The following is a 25573-nucleotide window of genomic DNA, read 5'->3' as shown; positions in this document are numbered from 1 at the left end:
TACAGCAGCGCTCTCAGAGCCAAGGATTACAGGTACTTAGCAAAGCTTGGAGCAGAAATTCCTCTGACAGCTGTCTGGGGCCTTTGCTACCTCTAAATTAATGCTTTCCAGCCATAATCTCTCATATTTTTTGTTTTTGCTTTTAAAACAACATATAAAAAACATATATGCATATATACAATGTGGCTTTATAATGGAGCCATTTGTCTTGGATAAATACAATAATCTTAACGGAACACTTGGCAACACTCCCGAACACTTGGCACCTGCCATCTGTATCATCCTTGCCTCCTCTTCATGACGCTGGTTGAGCAGTGCTTCTGACCACAGTCCAGACACTAGGGGGTTGAGCACAATCCTGTGCATGCTGTCAACTGGGACATCTCCCAGGAAGGTTGGTTCTCTCTGAGGGCTTCCATGGTGTGAGGCAAAGAAGAGGCAAGAGGCAGAAAAAGCCTTGTCCCAGAGTCCTGGTTCCTGAAAACGTGTTATGGCTCAGAGAGAGAACCAGGAACCCAGAGAGGTGATGGTCAAGGTGTCCCTGGCTCCATCTTACTTACCTAAGTCTGACCAGGATGAGATGGCACCTTAGACATGTCTGCTATTCACTTCCTTCCAACGTTTCCTTTCTGAATCCTTCTTATATCTGTAGCTTTTCCTCCCTACCTTTTCCAGCTCTGAGATCATTCACTAAAAGCAGCTACCAACAAATTATCTGTGCTAGCAGTATACATTTTAGTGAGAACTGTTTTAGCGGTGTTTTTCAAACGGGATGTTTCTTGAACATCCATGTGTATCACTCAGAACTAGTTTAGATGGTGCACAGAAAACATTAATGTTTTACATGTTTATCTTACTATCAGGTAGATAAAATAAAAGCATAACAAACTTGTGATTTCATCACTCTTATTAAGCTTAGCAGTTAAAATTATAATAATTTAAAGGAAAGTATTAAATAATATTATTGGTGATACTCCAGAACAACAAATATCATTAAAAAGTGGGACTTGATAACTGAAATTTGGGAAACACCCTATGGATTACCTCCTTTAGGTAACGGTACATTAAGCCTAAACATGGTTCAGGATGAAAGGATTTGCCCCCTGTTAATTCACATCAAGCAATCCAGGAAGGTGGACCTGGGGAGGACAGCACCCACGGACCACAGCCCACACTGCTGAGATGGAAGGCTACCCTTGTTTCTGCAGCACGATGATTGGGAGTTCTGCCAACAACGAAACCTACTATCCTGCAGCTGGTATCTCATTTGTATGAGTAATATGAAAAATGCAGCACAATTTAATATGCCGTCTAATACTTTTGTTCTTATCACCAGTAGGGCAGGTGGTAGCACACATGTTTGAAAGCCAATGCAGATTATTACAGGGGGAGGGCCCCAAGAAATGATGTTAGCTGCTATCTGAGCTGAGTAAAATGATCTGAGCACAGATATTATTTTATAAAGGCAATCTCACTTGTATCTTCGCCAGCGAGATCTTAATCACAGCACGCAATGGGAGTGGATACCTCCTTTCCTGGTTATCTGGGTGCAGGATGACAGCATCGCCATCACCGGGAGAATGGTTATCTGTTATTTCACTTGTGAGAGACCAACGAGAACATTATCGGGGCATTTGTAACCAAACGTGTACAGCTCAGAGTGATAAAAGAGGGAGGAGGCAGCTCATCTCCAAGGATGTGGAGATAATGCCACTTGCAGGGGGAGGAGATGGATGGCATTGTTGAAAGTGGTTTCAAATATTGGGAACTGACTAAGAATCTCTCACAGCAGCTCAAATTTTGGCTCAGGAAAAGAGAGAAATAAATAAGAGGACCTGGGTGAAGAAAGGAAGCCTGGATGAAAGAGTGATCTCAACTCCTTCGACCTTAAGAGAAATGTGGTTAAATAAATCTTTCATGACGCTCGGTATCTGAAGATGAACTACAGCAACCTTCAAACTACTGAGGGACACAAATAATATTTCCCCCCTATTCTCGGGCTTATTTATCTTTTCTTATTTTATTTTCTATTTAAACAACCAGGACCTCAAATAAGCCTTCAACAAATAAAGCTGCTAAGATGCTAACAACAACAAAAAAAAAAATCAGGGCACAAATTCTTCATTGTAAAAGAGTCTAAAAGAGCCTCACTACTATAATACTCAGCATTAACCCCAAAACAGCCCGCATCTCTAATTTATAAGAATAACGACGTCAGGTTAAAGAGCCAGACTCTACAGAACAGCATTTCTCTTTGCTCTTACTGCCTTTGACTTATGACCACTTTTGCCTGAGGTTGAGGAAATCATTGTTTTCTCCCCCATGAGGCTAAAGTCTAAAATGTTAATGCTCTAGCCTGTTTTCTCGCCCTCTCTTTATCTTTCTCCCTGCCCCCCCCCCACCCATCTCTCTTCCTTGTTTTTTTTAACTTCACTTCTACCTCAATGGAAAAATGGTATAACAATCCAAACAAAACAGCAACATACAAGAATGTCAATTCTTAGTCTTCTCTTGCCCTCAAATTCACCCCCTTGAAGTAATCAATGTCAGTAGTTTGAGGTATTTGTTTCCATAATTCCTTGTTAGGGCTTAACAATATATGCAGATTTACTGTTTGACCTAATTTTTCCCTATAAGGCGGATCCTTTCCAGCAGAAAATATAAGTCCAAGCCGTGCTTTTTAGCAGTGTTATAATAGTCCATAGCGTAGATGTATTGTAAGTTATTCAATCATCTCTGAACCGATGAACATCCACATTACCCAACTCCCTGTGCCTATTTTATACAATCACTGCTGCAATAGCTACTTTTGTGTATTTCTCCCTATGTACTAGCACTTTTATTTCTCTGAAATGGTGGGATTATTTGATCAAAGGATATGTACTTTTTAATTTTTAAACTGGGTTGAAATTACTTTCTAAAAATGTTATCACTATTCACATTCCTACAAACGATGAAAGAACCCATTTCCCCACACCACCCCAAGCTTTGGCAATTCTTCTCAATTATTTTGTTTTGCTGATCAATTGAGTAAAGATGGTGTATCATTCCTTCAATTTGCATTTGCCTGATTTCCAGTGAGGCTGTCCATCTTTTCAAATGTTTACTCACCATGTTTGCCTCCTCAGGTATAACCTGCCTTTGTACTTCCTTTTTTTAAGTTTATTTTTGAGAGTGAGCATGAGCAGAGGAGGGGCAGAGAGAGGGGGAGAGAGAATCCCAAGCAGGCTAACACTATCAGCATGGAGCCCAATGTGGGGCTTGAACCCATGTACCATGAGATCATGACCTGAGCTGAAACCAAGAGTCGGACACTTAACCACCTGAGCCACCCAGGTGGCCCTGTACTTCCTTTTAATGGCTATATGCCCTTTTCTTAGCATTCCGTACAGCTTCTGAGATACTAACCTTGTGTCTATCATATGAGTTGTGGGTGTTTTTCCCCTAGTGTTTTGTCTCTAGGTTTTGTTTATGGTACCATTTGACTTATGAAAGTTTTAAATATTTATCTCATCAAATATGTTAATGTTTCCTTCTTTGGATTATGGGTTTCCTGGCCTATTTTATAAGGCCTTCTCCACCCCTAGAGTATATATTGTTCTAACACTTCAGTTTTTCTTAATTCTTAACTTTACTTTGGTAAATCTATAAAATAGAGAAACAGGATATACCTTGACAGGATCAGCTACTTTTGAAGACCCAGTCTTCTTGATATCACTCTATTATAATCTGGTCCTTTTCAGCCCAAACACATGATCTTTCCATCCCTCAAAAAAACAAACAAACAAAAAAAAAAACAGATTACAAATAAAACAATTGAACTAAAGTATACAATCTTCAGTGAAGATGCGAGAAGTGCCCTCAAAAATAGATAAAGCAAATAGTCAAGAGCCCAGGAAGTTGATACTCACCCTCCACAATAGTGTTATACCAGATTCATGGCTGCATCCCCACAGGACCTCTCCTAGGTACTTGGACAAATTAAATACTTCAACAAGTGTGCTCTTATTGGTTGGATGGATGGCTGGCTAGAAGGATGAATGGGTTTCAAATAAGCCTGTAACGAATACACAGCCAACTTGAAAACTAACCAGGAGCCAATGAGAAGGAATGAATGATCAGAATTAAACGCCTACAGATACAGTCTATATGCAAATAGTAGTTTACATTTCACTCAACTGTACAATGAAATCTATCTCACAGTGATTAAATTGACTTCAAAGAAATTTTTCCAGCTTCAAGTGCCAATCAAAGAACTCTTAAGTACTAATTCTCTGAAGCAGAAACCATTGAGACCAGAAGAAATCTACTTACCCCTGTCTGGTCACTGGATGGCAAAACTTAGCTGTTCTTGATGCGATTTTCATGGCAATAATTAACAACCATGACCTTACAGATGACAAGAAGCTCTCTCTCTGTTGCCACATCCGATTTTCACACCCATTCTTATAGATAAAGGAACTGAGTTCCAAAGAAGTTAAGTGAATGGCCTGCAAAACTAAACCAAGATTCAAATCAAGGGTTCTCTCCCTCTAAATCCCATTCTGTTGTCATTGGAGCAAATACATTCACCACCACCAGCCTTGTTTTCTAGCAAAGACAGAAAGCAAGATTATGTGACTATGGTCCCCCAAAGGGGCAGTTTTTACCTTCTAAGCATCTACATTTGAGATCTCTTTTTGCTTTTTTATGTTTCATAAAACCCACAGAACTATCTTTATTCTGCACCAGATTCTTCATCTTCCAAGAGACAGGCATAGTTGGATTTTAAGCAGCAGAGATTTGTGCTAAGGCAACGGATCATAAGCTATGGTTACCCCTCCACAGTAGGGAAGGTGGGAGGAAGCTGAACCCAGTCAAGTGAGGGATTCTTCAGAACAGAACTGTAGCAAATAAGAATGTCCATCCACAAACTCCATGTGTGGAAAATTATGACTCTATTTCCATCAATGAGCTTTAAGCAGGATGGGGCTGGAGTGCAGCTGTATACCTATGCTGGGATCTCTGGAGACATCTGCACTCCTTCAGGTACAGATGATCAGGCCATGCAGGTCATTGTTGGGCCATTCTTCACTCCTGACACAAGTCTTCTCTGGAGCTGGCCTCTCTCTTCTATCTCCTAGCACCTCTCTGCCAAACCCACAGTGATGCCCAGGACACTGTGTGGCTCCGTCCCATTCCACCTTTGCCTCTTGCAGCTCTGAGGACCCTGGTGAAAGGATACTTTCTGTGGCTGCCCTTGGCCCTTCCCAACACACCCCACAGCTGGTCTGAGGGTCTTGCTTTTCCCTGGTTCCTATCCAGGAAACAGAATCCCTAAACCAGTGGTTCTCAGCCAGGACTATCCCATTCCCTGTGGGATATTTCGGAAATCTGTGGATGTATTAATTGGTTGTCATAATGATGGGAGTTAAATTACCCATGAATTTCATTTACTTCAAGATAGTAAATAGGACTTAACAAAATATTTGCTACATAAAGGAGTCATTAAGTTTTAATAGGACTGAGGATCCCTGCCTTTAACTAACTGCCTTTCCTTCCTCTTCCCAGGATAAGTTGAAGAAGGGTGGCCACAGAGTCCCATGTTCTTGGGACCCTTACCATCCCTTCACTCCTCCCTCCCTTCTGACTCCCCTTTCCCCCTATAAGAAACCTTATCCACTCTGAGGGTTCAGAAAACCTGTGACTCCCTCTGACTTCACTATTTCCCAATGCCCCTTAGAGTCTGTTTTTTACAGCCAAAATCTGGCCACGGCTTCTGCTGTTACCTCCCTCCTCTGACGCAAGGATGCTACCCAGATAGAGGAAGGGTCACCAGGTAAGGAATGGACTAGGGAGAGCACATCTGCTATGATTTCTAAACGTTCTCCCACCACATAATGGAGAAAGATCTCCTTACAAAGTAGTCATTTGAACCAGCCTCCAGACTGGTTTTGTGACCTCATCACAGCCACAGCACAAGACAGGAGAGGTGGTGGACCTCACTATTGCTAACAGTTGCAGCACCATCAAAACACAGCAGACCCGTGGCACCTGGGTGGCTCAGTTGGTAAAGCATCTGACTCTTGATTTCGGCTCAGGTCATGATCTCAAGGTTCTGCACTGACATCATGGAGCCTGCTTGGGATTCTCTCTCTCCCTCTCTCTCTGCCCCTTCCCCACTCATGCGGGTGTGCATGCTCATGCTCTCTCTCTCTCTCTCTCTCTCTCTCTGAATAAACATTTAAAAAAATACCCCTAAGCAAGAGGGTTCTAGTGAAGCATCTGTCTTACATCTTCCCACTCTCTCCTCCCAGAGAGCTCCTACTCACCTTCAGGGCCTTGCCACAAATCCCCCTGATCCTATTTATGCAGAACCAACTGCTCCTGTTTCTGCACCCCCATGGCCCATTTTACAGATTTCACTCCTAATGCGCTACGTGGGGTCAGAGTTGTGGGTCACTCTGCATGTCTCCCACTAGGCTCTTCCTTTGGGAAGAGACCTTGTCCCATTTACCTAAGTTTGGCACTGTACTTCCAGTTCATCCAAGGCAAAACAAATTTCAACCTAGTACAGTAAGACAGCTCGGCACCCACCCAAAAAAACATGTCTCTTAGTGTTTCTGACCACATAAATCTGATTAAGCCCCATGCACAGGGGTTGATGGGAAATTCTGAAGGACCTCTCTCTAGCTTCTTGGAGTTGCACAGGAAGCCCTGTGAAAGGTTAGGCATCCCAGAGCAATTGGGTTACCTGTCCATTCACAGTACTCAGAACCAGATACCTAATTTGTAGAGCCCAGTCAGTGCAAAATAAAAATGCAGATCCCGTGGTTCAACAATTATTATGAATTTCAAGACAGTGACAGCAGAGCATTATACCAAGTGTAACTGCACAGGCCACATGCCCATGAAGTCAGTCCTGCCAGTGGATACCTCTCCCATGCCCCCAGCCCCAGAGCACAAGTGGTCTGTTTCATAGCCTGTGACTTCCCCGCATCCTTGACTAACTTTCCTGCCACTCCCAGGCTGCATATAAATGGGATACTGTGTAAATAGGGGCTGGGTGTCTGCCACACAAGGAATTTGTCCACCCCTTCCCAGAATGAACTCTTCCCTTTCCAGGCTCACAGAAGTCTTTCACCCTCACAGATCAGGTCACTGCCTCCTCCAGCTCGAAGCTGACCATCATCTTCTCCCCTTCAGACCCTTGTTTTGATGAGCCTATCCTTCCAAACAAAGGCCTGGGGTAAGAAGTTTCTTCACAGGATCATGGTACACAAAGAAGTAAGATCTTAAATTTGGGATCTAAACCCAGGGGACAAGGCAGGCAATACAGCCTCATTGTAAGCTGACGATGGGGAGCTATAGGTATGCTGGTAAATGTTTAACAATGGGCTCTCTGAAAGAAAAAAAAAAGCCTAATTTGTAGCATTTGCTAGTATTCATGGTATAAGTATTCCCACTATGGCTGATCTTAATGATATCGAGCAACCAATGTGAAGTCACTGAACACAGAGTTGAAGATGTGCACATGCTCTCTCTCACAGGCTGGCAGAAGCCAGTTCCGGCACACCAAAGAAAGGGCACCCACCCAGTATTGCCACATGGTTGGGGTTGGCAGATGAGACTGGAGGCTAAATAAATTTTCAAGTTTTACGCCTCCATTCCTAAGTATTGGCTACTAGTTCAAACCTTTTAACAACACTCTGGAAGTCAAACTTTAGCAGGCCAAGCAAGAGTCCTGAGTTTGGAATCCTGACCTGGCCAGAGAGCTCAGGTGGTGATGAGATGCAGAGGGAAATTTCACCTCTTAGACTCCTTCATATCTCCTACATCATGAAAACAGCACATTAACATTTCAGATTGCCCTACCCTCCTAGCCTCTCTCCTGCATTCACCCATCAGCCTCACAGAACATCCCAAGGCTTTCAGTTGCTCAGCCAGAACCATTTCCAGTCACTACCCTGAAAGACACCCATAGTGCTCACTCCAGTGGGACACTAAAATTGGATTGAAAGAGCTCAGAGATAGAGATACTAGCTCTTCACCATCTCCCCGGTGATACCCACAAGGCCGGCAAAATATAAAAATAATTGATAACAATGATTGACGGTGATGATCGAGGATAATGACGTACTTTTAAAAGCATGAGGCTCCAAGTTTGCTGGGTGCTGTTTTTCCCTTTTCCTCTTCTCCTGTTCTTTTTGATGATGCTTTATGTATATTCCATGTCACTCAGCAGCTACAGGAGATGGATGACTATGGGAGCAAAAGATAACAGGCGGGAGTAGTGAGAATTTTCTCTTGCCTGCAGCAGACAGCGGAATACATTTTTCAAGCCCGAAACATCATAGGAACAGAATGATTTTTTAAATGCCCTTTCTTTTATTTTCATTCATTGGCTTTTTGTGGTTTTTTTAATTGCTCATTTTGCTTAAGGAGCCTCAAGGCAAGGAGCACAGCATAGTATCATTAATTAAAATATTTAAAATGATAGCAGTGGTAACTATGCTCCCGAATAAGCCTAGGCAGCACAGACAGCAAACACAATTATTATCCATAATAACAGCCAAATCATCACCACTGTGCTCTACTCAGAGACAATGCATCCTTCCCAGAGTGCTAAGTGACTGTGACAATGAGTAAATCATGACTACCTAAAATGAGAGTAGATGGGATCTCTGGGGCACTCTCAGTCTGTGCAGAAACCCTGCCATTCCTCCTCCCTCAACCTGACCCCACGGAAGGGTTTTCTAGGCAGAAAACTGCTGCATGACAGCCACTCATGCCCTTTCCCCAGCTTTTCCCCAGGAATCTGGGGGGTGCTGAGCAGTGAATCAGCCAGGCCCTAGTGCGCTACCTGTACACTATAAACATCTTTGTGCTTTTCTTGTACCTGAAAGACCCCTCCGTAGGAAATTATTCCCATCAAATAAGCCCACTACAGTAGAAATAGTGATAATTTATGTTAAAGCTTTTAGACACAGAAATACACAGAACATAACCAATGCTATACCACAAGATGAAGAGAATTCCTTATTCATTCATTCATTCAAGACTTCTTGAGCGCCTACCATGTGCCAGATTCTCTCTGGGTCATTTCTTCTTCTAGGTACCACAGAGCTACGGTGATGGAAGACCGGGTCCATGTCTCCAGTGGGCTCAGAGTTTAGCAGGAGAGATGCAGACAGTTAAATACAGTGACGTGTGGGTGGGTGGGAGCAAAGCTGAGAGACACTCAACTCACGAGGGGAGAAACAAATGAGGGGCCATGGAGTGCTTCCCAAAGTAGGTGTACCTGACTTGAATTCTAAAGGTACTCACAGAACGTGCCATCGGTTCCCCTCCCATATCTCCCTAACATGTCCCTGCAGGCCCAGCCTCCAAGTTCCTACTGCCAAATGCCAGCAACTGCAACTCTGAGGCCAAGGGCTTCCTCCAGCTGTGGTATAAACTCTGCCTGCTCAAGTGGCAGGCCAGAGTGCCTGAGAATTAACTCCTGAGAGCAGCCTCAGCCAATGACAGCTGGAAGTTGGTGGAATCTTGTCACTCAGGTACTTTTAAAAGTAACTCAAAGGCCAGTTCCTCACTGTTCTACACTATTTCCCAGAGTTCTCCAGAGGGATTAAGCCAGTTTCCCATAGAGATAACTTGCTTGACTGCCTTTATTTCCCTATGTCTTACCAATGCACTTCGCTCATCTCTTACCAGCATCTCACAGTGTCATCTAAATGATCTACTTGCACTAAAAATCCTTGCCTTGAGGTGTGCATCTAGGCCATCACAAATTAAGACTGTGCTCCCATGCAGGAAAACCATAGGAAGAGTCCAGACAGAGGCAGGACATAGTTATGAACTGCAAATATTTAGCTGGGTAAGACTGAAGCAAGAGGTGAGAGAGAAGCTAGTCCCTGCAGTAGTGATGGCCAAGATCACACACCCCCCTCTTAAGGTCTTTTTCAATTTGTGCCCTTCCACAAGGAACTCTCATACACACACGTAGGTTAAATATACAAAGTTACTGACTTTGCCCCATATGCCACTCTGGGTCTCATCTTGGCTCCCCTTCTTATTTTATCCTATCTCAATTAAGTGGTCTGGCCTTAAACACTTTATCCTGGCACAAATGATCTCCAAGCCCTGCAGGAGCCCCAGTTGTCTCAATCCCAGAACTACTGGCACAGGAATAGTGTCTGTGATTGCCAATCTTCACGATGGCTCTGAATGACTCCTATTCCACCTCCATATTTACATCTTTATGTGATCCCAACCACTTTGTTTCAGGACTGGTGTGTTATGGCCAAGAAAATACGGGAGAAGTGATAGCATGTGACTTTCAAGGCTAGGTCATCAATGACCTTGTGGTTTCTGCCTTGCTCCTGGATCACTTGCTCCATGGGAAGCTGGTTACCATACTGGGAAGACTCTTAAAAAAGCAGCTCTTTGGTGAAATCCAGGTGGTGAGGAATGGAGGTCTCCTTCCTACAAGTACCAAAAACCTGAAGTCCCTAGCAACAACCATGGGAGTGAGATATCTTAGAAATAGGCCCTTCAGACATGTACCCCAATGTTTACAGCAGCACTTTCAACAATAGCCAAATTACGGAAAGAGCCTAAATGTCCATCAACTGATGAGTGGATAAAGAAGATGTGGTTTATGTATACAATGGAATACTACTTGGAAATAAGAAAGAATGAAATCTGGCCATTTGCAACAACGTGAATGAACTGGAGGGTATCATGCTACGTGAAATAAGTCAGGCAGAGAAAGAACGATACCATATATTTTCACTCATATGTGGATCCTGAGAAACTTAACAGAAGACCATGGGGGAGGAGAAGGGGGAGAAAGTTACAGAGAGGAAGTGAGTCAAACCATAAGAGACTCTTAAATAATGTGAACAAACTGAGGGTTGATGGGGGGTGGGGGAGAGGGGAAAGCGGGTGGTGGGCATTGAGGAGGGTACCTGTTGGGATGAGCACTGGGTGTTGTATGGAAACCAATTTGATAATAAATCATATGAAAGAAAGAAAGAGAAAGAGAGAAAGAGACAAAAGAGCCCCTTCAGCCCCAAGTAAGTCTTTGGACTACTGCAGTCCCAGACAACATCTTGACTGCAACCTCAAGAGAGACTCTGAGCTAGAAACACACAGATAATCCACTCCCAGACTCCTGAGTCTCAGAAGCTGTGCAAGATAGTATTTACTGTTGTAAGCCACTAAGTTTTGGGATAAGTTGTTACACAGCAATAGATAACTAATACACTGTCATGTGCTCATTCCACATCCAACCTATCTCCACCTCTCATTCAAGGCAGATAAGAAAGGAGGAAGAGATTGTAACAGGAGATGATGAACTTCATTTTAAATGCCATGAGGAACATCCAGGAGGAGATGATAGGAAGTGGGCAATTGGAGATATGAGCCTGATATCTGTGCAGGGAAAAAACTAGGGCTGGGGCTCAAATATATATTAATGAGTTGTTAGGGTATGGGAGGTCAATGAAGACACTATTGTGAAGGAAAAGGCCCAAGAAGTGAATGTGTGGTGTAAATTGTCCAAATTCTCCCTCCATAAATACAGGTAGAGTTAGTCAGTATTAACAGTTGGGTTACAAGGAACCAAATATGTGGTAGGTTTTCCTATTTCAAAGGTGAAAAACCCCAAAGTCCTAATCGGGCCTGTACTAGCTAGTACTAATTGCTGCATAAGAAATTATACCATTACTTAGTGGCTTAAAATAATAAACATTTATTATCATCTCACACAATTTCCACAAGCCTGGAACATAGGAGCCACTTAGATGGGTGATTCTGAAAATATATACAAGAACATTTATCATAGTGTTGTTTATAAGAGCAAAATGTTGTATTTTTATTAAATTTAAATATTAATAAAAATGGTCAAAATGTACAATAATAGGAAACAGTAAAAAAAACTATGCATCTGCTAAAACTGGAGTTAAAGAAACTGCTCTTAATGTCCCCAAAAAAGCATGATGTAAAATTATAGAGTATGATTCCAATTTTCTTAAAATGTTCAAATTATATAAAAAGACTAGAATTTCATGTGCCAAAATAGTAATTGTAGTTATATTAAGTTATCCATTAGTAAGTAACAGACCACCCCAAAAATCAATGACTAAAAGCAATAACGATTTACTTGCTCATGATTCTAGTCTGGATAGTTTTTCTGCTGGTCTCTCCTGAGGTCACTTATGCAGCTGCAATCACCTGGTGGCATGACTAAGACTGACCTCTAAGAGGGCTTCAGTCACCTGTTTGGCTCCTCCAGTTGGGAGGCCTGGAACAGTTAGGGGTTGCCTGAACCTTCATCTCTCTGTCTCTCCAGCAAAGCAGCCAGATCTCTTCACATGGTAGTTCAAGGCTGAGAGGAGTACACACACACACACACACACACACACACACACACACTGACAAGTCTGAAATTGTAGGGCAGGCTAACAGATTGGAAATTAAAATAAGAGTTGATGCTGCAGTCTTGAGTCTGAATTCCACAAAGCAGCAGGCTGAAAACTCAGGTAGGGTTTCATGTTGCAATCTTGTGGAGAATTCCTTCTTGGAAAACCTTGGTCTTTGTTCTTAAGGCCTGCAACTGATTAGATGCGGCTCACCCACAATATAAAGAGTAATCTGCTTCCTCAAAGTCTAGTCTGATTTAAATATTAATCACATCTAAAAAAAAAAAAATCAAAGTCACAGCAACACTGACCAAACAACTAGGCACCACAAATTGACAAATAAAATTGACAAAGCCTAGCCAAGTTGACAAATAAAATTAACCATCACACATGACCAAGCCCAGAGTTAATGTGGGAGAGGGCTACAAAAAGGGATGAATACCCAGAATCAATGTTCATTGGCAACCACCAACAGAACAGGTCACAACCTCCAGATATATCTGGATGGCAGGTTTTTCTTTTTCCTTTTCTTATCTGTATGTTTCAAATTTTCTGCAAAGAACATGTATAACATTTTGGACCAATAGTTAATATTATATAATGATTCATACTCATTACTTTAAAAGGCAAGACATATAGAAAAGTACAAAAATATGTCAACAAATCACTGGGAATCTCACCAATCAGAAATGAGTAGTGTTAATATTTTGTGATCTTCTTTACATTTTTATTTATATTTATACAGATGTTAGAAAAGAGAGAAAAGGAAACATGAGATAGAGATAGAGACCAAAATGAGATAACTGTATGTAAATTAAAAATTGTAATTTAATTTGTAAATTTATTTTCTTGAACTTAACAGAAGAGAAAGAAACTGAAGGAAATTTAAAAGATCTATAGTACATCATGCTTCTTTACCCCTGAGATTAACTTCTTAAAAATTACTCTAAGATTAATAGCACCTGGGAGGCTCAGTCGGTTAAGCATCTGACTTCAGCCCAGGTCATGATCGCACGGTTCATGGTTTCAAGCCCCACATCAGGCTCTGTACTGACAGCTTGGAGCCTGGAGCCTGCTTCCGATTCTGTGTCTCCCTTTCTCTCTGCTCCTCCCCTGCTCAGGCTCTGTCTCTGTCTCTCAAAAATAAATAAATGTAAAAAATAAATTTTTAAAAAATTTTAAAAATTAAGATTAAAGAAAGATTTTAAACATTGCAAAAAATATTAAGAGGTTACAGTGATATTTTTTAACTAGAATTTTAAGTACTATTGACTAACTCGCTGCTCCCAACAGCATGGGAGTAATAATATGCTCACATTTCCTCCAGCTTTCCCTCCCTTGCCCCACCCTGCAATGCCTGGGCTGCCCGTTTGGGTTGGCTTCATTTTGCCAAAGTTTTTTATTGATTAATTTATTTTTTTGCCAAATTTTTTAGAGTAGCATTCTATTCCATTACATTGCGAAAGTTTTTTAAAGTAGCATTCCATTCCATTCCATCCTATCCTATCCTATCCTATCACCTGACCAAACTTGGTCCCATCACCAAAGAGCTCTGGTTTCACACAAGCAGGTATAGTAAGTGCTCAAGTCTGGCTGTGATTTCATGTTTAAGACTGTAACTCTCTGGCTGCACAGACTTTTCTCAGGCTTCACTTTCTAAACCTCAGAACTTTCTAAACATCGCTCCATTTTCTTTGAAATTTACCATGGTGTATTGGAGAACAGCCAAATCTCTCCCAGTGTCAGGGACTACTCTCTGCTTAGATGCCTGAAGAATTCCTTCTTTATTTTGTTAAGTTCAATAGTTTAACCTAGAAAACTTCTTGATGGCAGCCATTCTCAATCTGTCTTCCTACGCATGTGCTATACCTGGCCACCTGCAGATCTGCAGGTTTGCATTTTCTCTGAATTCTTCTTGGAAGGATTGTCTATGGCAGGGATACCCGTTACCTTATTTTGAATCATCTTTGCCTCACTTCTTCTTCTTTCTAATTAATCTCTTTTTTCACTTCTCTCTGCACTGTGATCATCTCCAGCTTTCCCTTCATGCCATTAATTCAGTTTTTAGCTGTGTCTATTCTATTCCTTGCTATTTTATGTTACTTTATTTCAATTCATTTCCTAGGTCTGCGATCTCCTTTTATAACTCATTCTGTAGTTTTATCATCTCATCTTTCAGTTCTTGTTTTATCACATTTATATTCCTACTAATTTATTTTCTAAAGGAAAACATTCACAGGGAAGCTACTTCTATCTCCTGATTTACGTTTCTTCCAGATTTCACCTGGCTTTTGACTGATTTTCCTGTGATATGTTTGCCGTGTTGGTCTGATTTTCCTTTACATCTTGCTTGTGCTTAATGTGAGCAACTTTGTCCATAACACTCTTCCCTCCTTGTATGGGGCCAGTTTATCTGCCAGCCGCCCCCCCACCAACTCTGAGTTTCATTTTGAGGCCTGGGGTCTCGTTGGGGTAGCTATTTTCTGCAGCCTGAATGAGGACAGAGCTCAGCCAGCACTTAGTTCAGCCTTCGATGAAGAATCTGTGCCCCGAGGTTTCTTCGGAGAGCACTAAACGCCTATGACCAGGGCCCACTCCTCATAGTTGAGGGCATGGCTCACTTCAGTGGACTGCAGTTCATCCTCCAATCTAGCCCAATGTCTTAGAAGATAATAAGTCCTCCACCCTGCAGTGGAACTGCAAACTGATACCAGCTTTCCAGAAAACAATTCAGCAGTAGTATCAAGACCTTTATTTATAACATTGATCCAATATCTCTACTGAGAAAAAAAAAAAAAAGGAAAACAAAGATTCATTTGCAAAGAAATTATTTGGAGCATTATATATAATATCAGTAAACTGGAAACAATTTAAATGTTCAATGTCAAGGCACATTGAAGTAAAGGTTGCAGCAGATAAAAATGTTTATGAAGAGCTTTTAAAGATTAGATGCTTTTGATATAATAAGTAAGAAAAACAAAATGCATACAGTAAAATCCAACTTACGTTTTTCAAAATGCGTAAGAATCATACCTAAGAAGAACCACTAGACTCAAAACCCCAGGAAGGTAAGAGCCATGACCGTGACTGTTCTGTTCACTCCTCTATAACCGGAAGCTAACATAGTGCTTGGCACATAACAGATGCACAATGAACATTTATGAATAAGTGAATAAAATTCAGCAAAAGAAATTTATCTCATGATTCAATAACAAGAATAATTGTGTTCCTCAATGGCTTTGCTATTATAGACCTTTGATCATGTTCTGACTGGAGGAAACTATAATACATTTGGTCAACTGAGATAGACTTTCACAAAACACATTTTGTATATCACTATCCGATTTCCTCTGCCCTTATTTTTTCTTTGATGGGAATTCTTTAAGAAAAATAGCTTCATAGGCATAATTTGCATACCATATAATTGACCCATTATAAGCATACAATTCAATAATCAGTAACTTTATACAGTTGTGCAACCATCACCACCATCTTGCTTTAGAACATTTTTACTACCCAAAACAAATTCCTCAAAACTTATTTGTAGTCAATCCCCATTACCACCCTCAGCTCCAGATAACCACTGATCAGCCTTCTGCCTACACAAATTTGCCTAACTGAATATTTCATATAAATGAAATCATAGAACATGAAGTCCTTGGCAACTGCCTTCTTTCACTTAATGTTTTCACTTAACGTGTTGTAGCATACAAGACAACATCCATATTGCACATCATTCCTTTTCATTAATGAATAGTATATTGTTAAATGAATATACCCATTTTGTTTAACTATTCCTTGCTAATCAGTTGATGGACATTTGGGTTCTTTCCAGTTTGAGGCTATTATGAGTAATATTGATAATGAACGTTCTCATGTAAGTCTTTGTGTGGACACATGTTTTAATTTCTCTTGGGTAGACTCCTAGAAATAGAAATGATGGTCCATAGGATAAGTTGTTTTGTTTTGTTTTTTAACTTTTTAAAAAGGCCAAAGCAGCTGTACCACTTTAAATTTCCACGAGCAATGTATGAGGGTTCTAGTTTCTCCACATCCTGGCTAACGCTTCATGTCATCTGCTTTCTTGATTTTAGCTGTTCTAGTGATGGTATACAGGTTTTCACATCGTATTGCTCATTTGCACTTCACTAATGACTAATGTTGATAACTTTTTCTTGTATTTCAGGGCCATGTGTATGTACTATTTAGTGAAGTTTCTAAGCCTTTTGTCCCTTTTTTAATTGGCTTGTCTTCTCATTACTGAGTTTTAAGAGTTCTTTACATATTCTGGGTGGAAATCCTTTATCAAATATATGATATGCAAATACTTTCTCCAAGTCTATAGCTTGTCCTTGAATTTTCTTAATGGTATCTTTTGAAATGCAAAAGATTTTAATTTTAATGAAATCAATTTTTCATTTTTGTTCTTTTTGCCTTAAGCTTTTGATATCCTATCTAAGGACTCTTTGCCTAACCTAACATCACTAAAATGTTCTATGTTTCTTCCAGAAGTTTTCCAGCTTATCTCTTACATTCAGGTTTTGATAATTTCAGGTAATTTTTGTGTTTGATAAAAGATAAGCGTCTAAGTTAATTTTTATTTTTCCAGATAGATATTCAGTTGTCCCAGCACCATTTGGTGAAAAGACTATTTCTCATCCCATTAAATTATCTTGGCACCTTTTTTGAAAATAGATTGATTATAAATGTAAAGAGGCTCAATTCTGTTCCATTGATCTATATGTCTGTTCTTATACCAATACAACACTATATTGATCACTGTACCTATGTATTAAGTTTACAAATCAGCTAAGTCCTCCAATCTTTTTTTTTTCAAAATTGTATTTCCATACGAGCTTTAGGATTAGCTTGTCAATTTCCCCCAAATTCTGGGGTTATTCAGATTGCATTAAATCCATAGGTCAATTTGGGGAGAATTAAGATATTAACGATATTGAGTTTTTCAGTTCTTAAACATGGAATTGTTCTCCATTTATTTAGATATGCTTTAATTTCCCTAAGAAATGCTTTCTAGTTTTCATTGAACAAATATTATACTTCTTTACTAAATCTATTCCTAAGTGTTTTATCTTTTTTGGTCCTTTTGTGAATGGTATTAAGAAAATTTTCATTTTTTGGATTGTTTGTTGCTATGATATAGAAAAATACAATTAACTTTTATATATTAATCTTCTATAACCTTGCTAAACCTGTTTATCAGTTTTAGTAGATTCTGTGTGGATTCCTTAGGATTTGATCATATCATCCGTGACTAAAGGTAGTTTTACTTCTACCTTTCCAATCTAAATGCCTTCTTTCACTCATTCACTCACTCATTTGTTCATTCATTCTTCATTAGTTTTTGCCCTATTGTACTAGTTAAAACCTCAAGTACAACATTGAACACACATAGCAAGAGAGGACACCTTATTCCAAATTTTATAGGAAAACATTCGGTCTTTCAGCATTTAATATGGAGTTAGCTGTAAGTTTTTTTTATAAATGCCCATTATAAGGTTGAGAAAGTTCCCTTATTTAGTTCAGTATTTTGATCATGAAAATGTGCTGATTTTTGTCAAATTATTCTTCTGTATCTACTGAGATAATCATCTAATTTTTGTCTTGTATTACTATGATAGTATACATTAATGGATTTTTAGATGTTAAACTTGGCATATCTTAGATAAATGCCATTCGATCATGGTGTATAACACTTTTTATATACTTCTGATTTCAGTTTGCTAATACTTTTAAAGTTTTTATTTATGTTCATGAAGGATATTAGGTCTTTTCTTTCTATATCTTTCTCTGGTTTTGGTATGATGGTAATATAATGCCTCATACACTAAATTGGGAATTGTTCCTACCTTCTCTATTTTTTGAAAGGGTTGAATTCTTTAAATATTGGACTGAATTCACCAATGAAACCATCTGGGCTTAGGGTTTTCTTTGTGGAAATAATTTAAATTACTAATTCTATTTCTTTGCTTATTACCAGCCTACTCAGATTTTCTTTCTAAATCAGTTTTCATAATTTGTGTCTTTCTAGGGATTTCTTAATTTCATCTAAATTGTTGAATTTTCTGGCATTAAGTCACTCATACTGTTCCCCTTATAGTCCTTTTAATTTCTGTATGATCAGTAGTGATTTCACCCCTTTTATTCATGATTTTGTGTTTCCTCTCATTTTCTTGATCAGTCAAGCTAAGCGCTTGTGGTAGGCAGGATAATGGTCCTCCAAGTAAGTCCACATCTTAATCCCTAGAACCTATTAATATATGTTATGTGGCAAAGAGGAATTAAGGTTGCAGATGAAATTATAGATGTCAATCAGCTGACTTTAAGGTAGGAAGATTATTCTGGATTATCCTAGTGAAACCAATGTAATCACAAGACTCCTTAAAAGTAGTAGAAGGTGGCAGAAAAAGAAGAGCCAGAGAGATGGCAGTGTGAGAAGAATCTGGACTGATGTTGTTGGCTATAAAGATTTAGGAAGGGGGCCATGAGCCAAGGAAAGCCTCTTGAGCTGAAAAAAGAAAGGAAATGGATTCTCCCTAGAATCTTCAGAAAGGAATCTACCCTGACAACAGCTTGAGATCCATGTCAGACTTCTGATCTCCAGAACTGTAACATAATGAAATTATGGATTTTAAGCCACAGACATGAGCAACAGAAAATACAGGTTTTTCTCAACTTCTTTAATCTTTTCAAAGAAACAAGTCTTTATTTCATTTACTTTGTATTTTCTATTCCATTGACTTCCACTTTGCTCTTTATTATTTACTCCCTTCTGTTTGCTTTGGGTTTAGTTTTACTCCACCTTTTCTAATTTCTTAATGGGGAAACTAAGGTAATTGACTTAAGACCTTTCTTTTCTTTTTGTATACACATTCAGAGCCATATATTTCCCTGTAAGTACTGCTTTATTTTCATCCCATAAACCATGAATATATTGTCTTTCTATTTTCATTCAGTTCAAAATACTTTCTAATGTCCTTTTCAGATTACTTTTTTGACCTGTAGGTTATTTAGAAATATGTCATTTAATTTTCAAACCGTTGCCATTTTCCAGAGGTCTTCCTTTCTTTCTGTGAATTCAGTTACTGTCTGGTGTCACTTCTTTTCAGCCCAAAGGTTTTCTTTTAGTATTTCTTGTAAGGCAGGTCTGCTAAGAACAAATTCTCTCAATACTTGTGTACCTGGGAATGTGTTTATTTCACCTTCATTTTGAAGAATACTTTTGTCAGATTTAGAAATGTTTTCTTTCTTTCATCATTTTGAAAATGTCATTCCACTACCTTCAGACTCCATTGTTTCTGATGCGAAGTCAGTGATCGTATTGCTTCTCTGTACAGGAGGAATTGCTTTCCTGTTTTTACTTTCAAGATTTTCTCTTTTGTTTAGCTTTCAACAGTATCATAATGATGTGTCTATTTGTATGTTTTTTTGTGTTTATTGTGCTTGGGTTTTATTGAGCTTGGGTTGTTTGTTTGTTTGTTTTTGACCATTATTTCCTCTTTCTGAAATGACCATTACATGGATGTTGGTACTCTTGATGTTGGCTCACAGGTCACTGAGGTTGTATTCATTCATCCTCAACCTTTTTTTCTCCCTGTTAATCAGTTTGGGTAATTTCTGTTGATTTACCTTCAATTTGCTGATTCATTCTTCTGCTATTTAGCCACTCTAGTGAATTTTTCATTTAAATCATTATACTTTTTAACTAAGAATTTTTTTAATTGCCATATTTTTCTTGAGATTCACTATTCATTGAATCCTTGTTATTCTACTTTTGTTTAATTCTTTGAGTGTGATTTCTTTTAGTTACTTTAAAGTATTCATAATACCTAATTTGAAGCATTCATCTATTAAATCCAACATCTGGGGAAACTCAGACAGTTTCTATTGACTGCTTTATTTTTCCATACTATAAGTCAGACTTTCTTGTTTATTGGCATGTATCATAATTTTTTATTGAATCTTGAACATCTTAGATCATATATTTTAGCAACTCTGAATTCTAATTCTCCCTACCACCCTGCCCCCAAAGATTACTGTTGTTATTGTTGATTTGTCTCTTTGTCTGTTGAGTAACTTGCCTAGACTAAGTTTGTAAGGACTATCTTCTCCATAGTGTCTGGCTGCTGATGTTTCTGCTCACTTTTGTTCTGATTTTTTTATTTTCATTTCTAAGCCTAGCTTCCTAAAGTTCACCCTAATGTCTGTTCAACCACAGATTAATTACAGCTTGTGTTCAAACGCCTTGAGCCAGGAAGGCTTCCAATCTCTGCTGATGAAATCAGTATGTGAACTAGAGAGCTCATTCAAAATTCAGGCCACTTTCAAGTCTCTCCTGCAGTTGCTTCCTGCTAGGCCCTCTTGGGTTGCCTCACATACTCCTCAGTACATAAGCACAGGCGCTATTGGCCAGGGATGTGCATGTGGCTTAGGTTCACTCCAGCATCTGCTGTTTATATGCACACGGTATGTGGAGAACATATCAAGCCTATTACGGTCGTCTCACTTCCAGACCTTCCTGTTAAATTTCTAACCAGTCTTTAGTTCATTGCATGCCCCAAAGAGACCCACAGTCTTAGACTATCAAAGCCACTAGCCTTCCCTGTTTTCTTGCTGCCAAGATCACCACTTTGACTGACTTGACAACAGTCCAAATCAAGTAAGCTCTTCTGGAAGTGGCAGTAAAACGACTGGTTTTTATGGCCTTCCCACCTACTCTTAATGAACTACTAGTAGACGTGGAGAGGGGATGGGAGGAACCCCAGGTAAGAATACCACAGACTTCTATTCTTAACCCAAATTCAGTAGGTTTCATGAATAATGCTTTGGTCTATTTCCAGTAAACCAAATGGTTGTTTTTTGATAGTGTTATCCAGTTATATAATTACTTGGTGGGCGGGGGGGGGGGGGTGGAATTCATTGGTTCTTTCACACAGGTTTGCTAGAAGTGAATCAGGAAAACTTTCAAAAATCGGTTTTGTGTTATATGTACTTTTTCTTCACCAAGTCATTTCAAAGCCCTTCTCCAACAAGGCAAAAAGGAAGGACACACACAGGAGGAAGAAAGAAAGGAAAGAGAGAAAGAATTCCCAGAGTAAGAATTTAGGCAAAATTATTTAAAAGGAGATTTCACTGGTTTGTCCTGCTCTTTTTTTTTTTAATTTTCATTTTCCCATGTTGTAATTTTAACTTTATATTTTTTGTATTTTGTTAAAATGTTTAATGAACATGGATCAAAAATTAAATTGAAAACTAATATCTATAGTCTGCCTTCCAGTCCTTTAACCCATTCATCCATGTCTCACCCTATTCTTCCACTGGTCATTTATTTTATTTTTATTTTGTATTCATTGTGTGTACTGCCCAAGTTTCTTTATGTAAATGCAAGTATATATGAACATATATTTTTGTTTTTCTCCTTTTTCTAACAGTGAGTCAAAACCTAAAATATACACTGCTCTGCTCTGGCTTTTTTTCACTTTAATAGACCCTGGAAAGCTTTCCATATCCTTCCAATTTCCTCATGCTTTTGTATAGCTGCACTGTATTCCATTACAGATGTAGTATGATTTATTTGATCAGTTCGTTACTGATGAATCATACACAGGAAGTCTCTGCCCACAATCTATGTGAAGCTAGGAAAAAGCCCTTCTGCTTTCAATGTTCCTCTAAGCCATTTTTCAACTAGTGGAATGAGGGAATGTCACTCCCTTCAGCTCTTCTCCTAGTCAGTTTGCCTGAGCCCCAAATGAGATCACCAATTAAAATTGGGTAAGAATGGGCGGATTAGAAGAATGTTGAGACCCCACCTCCAATGGTGGAGCACTTCCTCTTGGGAAACCAAGCCAAAGTTGACCTCACTCAGCTCCTGCACTCACCTGTGTATATGTTTCCTGACTCCCAGTTGAAAATAAGGTGCTTATTATGCAGGAAGAAGACATGAAAATATTTTTACCTTTACGATAATAATTTTTAAAAACATGCATTTATTCTCTAAGTTTGTAAGTTGAAGGTTAAGTTAGGAGTCTTACAGCAAAGATGTTTTGGGGAGGCTGATACTATCTCCTTCTCTAGCAACTTATCCCATAGTTGACATTGAGGGAAATGGTGGGGTCAGTAGGCTGCTACAATAGCACCACATGTCCTTGGCCACACCCTCCTCTGTGTGATCCAAGAATGGATAACCACCCCCAAAGAGCATAAAGCTTTGACTAGCCAGGAATAAATAAATTTTTCTCAATCAATAACGTATTCCAGAAGACACAAAGAGGATTAAGAATGTAGGGGCCACTCGGGGCGCCTGGGTGGCTCAGTCGGTTAAGTGTCCGACTTCAGCTCAGGTCACGATCTCGCGGTCCGTGAGTTCGAGCCCCGTGTCGGGCTCTGGGCTGATGGCTCGGAGCCTGGAGCCTGCTTCCAATTCTGTGTCTCCCTCTCTCTGTGCCCATCCCCTGTTCATGCTCTGTCTCTCTGTCTCAAAAATAAATAAACATTAAAAAAAAAAAAATTAAAAAAAAAAAAAAGAATGTAGGGGCCACTCGAACAGAAAAATGATGTACAACATGGCTAGGGAAGGCCTCACTGCCCAGAAGCAACATTTATGAGCCTAAATTAAAGGAAAATCCCTCTCCTTGATAACAACCTAACGCCAATTCTCCCATCTGGTTCAACTTCAAAGCCCTTCTCCATCAGCTGAGGCCACAAATGACCCCAGTCAAAGGGTGTTTGCATGGGTAGCAATGTCACAAGCTATCATCAAAGAGTATTTGTTCTGAGTAGCAAGATCCCAGCATATCAAGGTCTCCTTAGTTGCAGCCAATATCCCCCACATCACCCCCCAAAAACACCCTCTGACCAAGCCTGTCCTCCTCTGCCCTTCAACAGTCTCTCCTTTTTGCTCTCCTTTAATTGTACTTGTTTTTGAAGCCCATAGAATTTATTATTCAGAAAACAACCTTCTCTGCAATATCAACCTTAATTAACTGTGTTCTTTTTCTATCGCCTCCCACCCTTCACTTCATGCATTTGAATTAAGGCACTCCAGAGCCCCTGGCCAGCACCCCTCCCCCATCGCAGACCCATCAGTGTCTACCAGCCAACCATGACCAGATAAGGGAAAATGGAATTCCTTATCTCTGCCTGCCAATGTGAAAGGGTCAAGGTTACCAAGGAGAGACCTTCCAAAATGAAGGAGAGGAAGAAAGAAGCCAAGCCTCTCTGGTTTCCATGGAAACAGAAGGTTGAATCATGGCGCATCCCTGAGAGCCTGGCCCGCTTAGCTCTGCTGACATCTTTCCACTTCATTAGCCTCTTTATCAAGTGGTTCTGCATAGGACTAAGTGTATTTTGGTGTCAGGGTGCACTGTAGATGACTCAAAAACAGAATGACCTTTGTCGCAGATGCCCAGTGCCTTCTGGAGCCACAAACGTCTGCAACCCTCCTCCTTTCCGTACTCTCTATGGCTCCGCTCACTTCTCACTCTAATCAAAGCTCCATTACCACGACGCTGAAGCTGGGAGGTGCCCCTACCCGGCAGCCCAGGATGCCGGGACCCCAGCTGTCAGGGATGCACAGCATCCGAGCCAGGAGGAAGATTAATGACTTTGCCCACAGAAAATGGATAAAACGGGCCCCAAAAAGACAATAAACGTGGCGCCGACTGCGAGGAAGGCTCTGACAGTAACAAATACTGACTGACATGGCATTGTGTTCCCTTTCTAGATGACTCTGAGCTGCCGGTGGAAACACAGATTCATTTAATAAGCGCTTCAGTGAGACAAAGGGGCCTCTGGGGGTTAGGATTGATCTCCATCGCATGCGTGTGCACACCAACGTTTTGTGTGTGAAAAGGAATGTCCGCGTTCAGTATCTGTCCCTTTGGAAATCCAAGGAGCGTGCTGTAATTTCCCAATCTTGTCTCCACGCTTCAGCAAATTTGTCACTAGTAGGTTCTCTCAGCCATGAAAATTCTCCCGCAACCAAGTGCCCGGGGCTGAAAGGAAATCAGTTAGGGGACTTAAAACACCTTTGATAAGTTTGACCTCTCTTTCAGGAAACCTTACAGGTCGGTGTCCAGGGGAGAGACTCAGTTCCTCTTGTACATGAGCTACAGTGACCTTTACAGGAAGCATGCTTGACGAAGGAGCAGGCAAGGGAAGCCAGGAGCTGTGGGAGTGAGGCTGACAAGGCGATTCTGGGAGGCCTGGGAGCTGCCTTCCTTGTATTTTGTTTCCTTCTTTCCAAAGTAATTCACAAAGGCTGTGTCATGGAAGTCAGGGAATCTGGGTCCCATGTCCTGGTGCCGACACCACCTCCATGTGCTCTTGAAGAGGCCCCTAGAAGCAGCTCTTTCCAGGCCTCACATTGCCATCAGAAGAACGGGACAACTATACCGCATAACTGCTCAGATCCCTTCTAGCTCTGTTGTGGGGGTCAACCCTAATGTGACCCCGCCCCTCACACCCACACCTCACACAGCTTCCTAAGGCTCTTCCCAAATCCCATCACCTCCACACTATCTCCACCCTCACCTCCCCAGCTCTGAGCCTGACCAGAGCCTCCGCATCTCCTGCTGGACTAGCACCATGACCCCCTACTGGACCCACCGTCTTGCTCCCCTACCATCCGTTCTCCAGAGCAGCAGTTCTCAGGGTCCAGTCCCAGGCCAACAGCAGCAGCAGCACCTGGGAACTTGTTAGAAATGCAAATTCTCAGATCCTATCCCAAATCAGAAACTCCAGGCTGGGATCCAAAGACTTGCCCCCCACCCTGCCCCCACAAACCCAGGTCAGAATAGTAAAGCCCTCTTTGACCTGACCCCTCTGGGCCTTTCCGGGTCCTTGTCTGATTACTGCCTTCCTCAGGAAGTATTTACTGTCTAGCAGCACAAACTTGTTATTGCCAAATACACTGTGCTATGTCACACCCCTAGCCCCACAGAAGTCATTCCTTCTAGCTAGGATGATCCTTGGGGCTAAGTCATTCTCAAATTTTAATTCAGTGCAGATGACATCCCTCCAAAAAGACTTCCCAACTTCCCCCACCTCCAAAACTAGGATCAGCATCTCTCCCTATATTCCCAGCATTCTTTGTGTATACCTCCACTTTTCACATGTCACCTTGTGTAGCAGGCAGGATTCTAAGAAGTCCC

The 25573-nt window shown here is 40.6% G+C and overlaps 1 long non-coding RNA gene across 1 annotated transcript; it reads right to left on the bottom strand.

Annotated features, from left to right (window-relative positions):
• Nucleotides 1-3751: 3751 nt before the first annotated feature.
• LOC123576188 lies at nucleotides 3752-9650 on the bottom strand. The gene is made up of 3 exons (XR_006701210.1): nucleotides 9057-9650; nucleotides 8120-8241; nucleotides 3752-4057 (listed from the first exon to the last, which is right to left on the bottom strand). It is a non-coding gene; the product is annotated as an uncharacterized LOC123576188 (long non-coding RNA).
• Nucleotides 9651-25573: the final 15923 nt, after the last annotated feature.

The sequence above is a fragment of the Leopardus geoffroyi genome, chromosome C2, assembly GCF_018350155.1.
Source record: "Leopardus geoffroyi isolate Oge1 chromosome C2, O.geoffroyi_Oge1_pat1.0, whole genome shotgun sequence".
Lineage (NCBI taxonomy): Eukaryota > Metazoa > Chordata > Mammalia > Carnivora > Felidae > Leopardus > Leopardus geoffroyi.
Note: the sequence above shows the minus strand (reverse complement) of the source record. Positions and strands in the feature narration are given on the sequence as shown.